This window comes from Lipotes vexillifer, unplaced genomic scaffold, assembly GCF_000442215.2.
Source record: "Lipotes vexillifer unplaced genomic scaffold, Lipotes_vexillifer_v1.1 scaffold553, whole genome shotgun sequence".
Classification (NCBI taxonomy): domain Eukaryota; kingdom Metazoa; phylum Chordata; class Mammalia; order Artiodactyla; family Lipotidae; genus Lipotes; species Lipotes vexillifer.
The window spans coordinates 148,001-149,749 of record NW_006786729.1 but is presented as its reverse complement, the minus strand read 5'-3'; positions in this window follow the sequence as shown (position 1 = coordinate 149,749).

Below are 1,749 nucleotides of genomic sequence, written 5' to 3'. Positions count from 1 at the left end.
ATTTTATACAGCAGGTTTTTATTAGTTATCCATTTTATACATATTAGTGTATATATGTCAATCCCAATCTCCCAGTTTTAAATTAGCACACCCCTCACCCTCTGTAACCTAACAAATGCACTTTCATTGGACTCATCATCATATTGTACTTATACTTAATTGGTGCTTACTTATCCCAGTTATCTTAGTTCTTTTAGGCTACTATAACAAAAATATCATAAAAACTAAATATTTATTTCTGATAGTTTTAGAAGATAATTGGTTCTAGATCAAGGCGCCAGCAGATTCGATGTTGGGTGAGGGCCCCCTTCCTGGCTCATAGATGGTCTTCCTCTCCCTCTGTCTTCACAATATGAACTGGGTGAGAAAGCTCTTTGGGGTCTCTTTTATCAGGACACTAATCACATCCATGAGGGCTCCTCCTTCAGGATCCAGTCACCTCTCAAAAACTCCAGATCCTGATAACATCAGGCTGGGTGTTAGGATTCCATCACATGAATTTTGGGAGGACACATTCAGTCCATAACACCAATAGAAAAAAGCTACTTGAGGCCAGAGAATAGGTTTTGTTTTCTGCTAGATCACTAATGATTAAAACAGTTCCTGAGGGCCAATACTCCACACATATGTGTTGAAGAAAAGAATAAGAGACTGACTATATTTTGTCAATGCAAAGAACAAAGTCAGTACAATAAATAAACTCTTATGGCTAAGTAAACATGTAGTTATATCTGAGACACTATAATATTGTGATTTATAATAAAATTATATATTTGGTCTTATTTCCCTTTTCTGGCACAGAGCTCCTAAAACCCTTGGAATTTCCTAAGTGGCTACAAAGTTATCATTTGTTATGTTAATGAGGTGACTATTGAAAAGCACCCAAGGATTGGGCTTGGTTGCCAGGGAACCAACCATGTGATTGGTTGGAAGTTTTAGTCCCACCCCCTGACCTCCAAGGGGAGTGGGGCTGAGGGTTGAATCAATCACCAATGGTCAATGATTTAATTAATCGTGCCGACGTAATGAAGCCTCCAAAACCCCCCGAAGGACAAGGTTTGAAGAGCTTTGGTGTTGGTGAACATGCATTGGAGAAAGGTTTTCATTCACTGTTTCTAAGTCACTTGATTTTAAATATTTCAAGATTCCCTCTTAAATGCACTCGACTCCCAACACAAAACAATAGTGTGCTTTGTCAGGTAGTTATGGTTTTGTTTGTGAGTGAAAGATTGCCTGGAAAATGGTGACGGGAACAAGTAGGTTTATTGTTTCATACAGTAGGATATCTAGAGGTTGCAGTTCAGGATGTGACAGCTGTCCAAGGAAGTTATCAAGGACCCAGTCTTCCTCTTTCTACCTACCCTACTTTTATTATCACACAGCTTTTTAAAAAAAATTATTTTATTCAAGTATAGTTGATTCACAATGTTGTGTTAATTTTTGCTGTACAACAAAGTGATTCAGTTTTGTATATATTTTATATATGTACCTTTTTCATACTTTTTCCATGATGGTTTATCACAAGATATTGAATATAGTTACCTGTGCTATATAATAGGACCTTGTTGTTTATCCATTCTTTATATAATAGTTTGTATCTGCTAATCCTAATCCATCCCTTCACTCCCCCATTCCCCCTGGGCAACAGAAGTCTGTTCTCTATGTCTCAGAGTCTGTTTGGGTTTTGTAGATAAGTTCATTTGTGTCAAATTTTAGATTCCACATATAAGAATTATCACACAGCTCTTA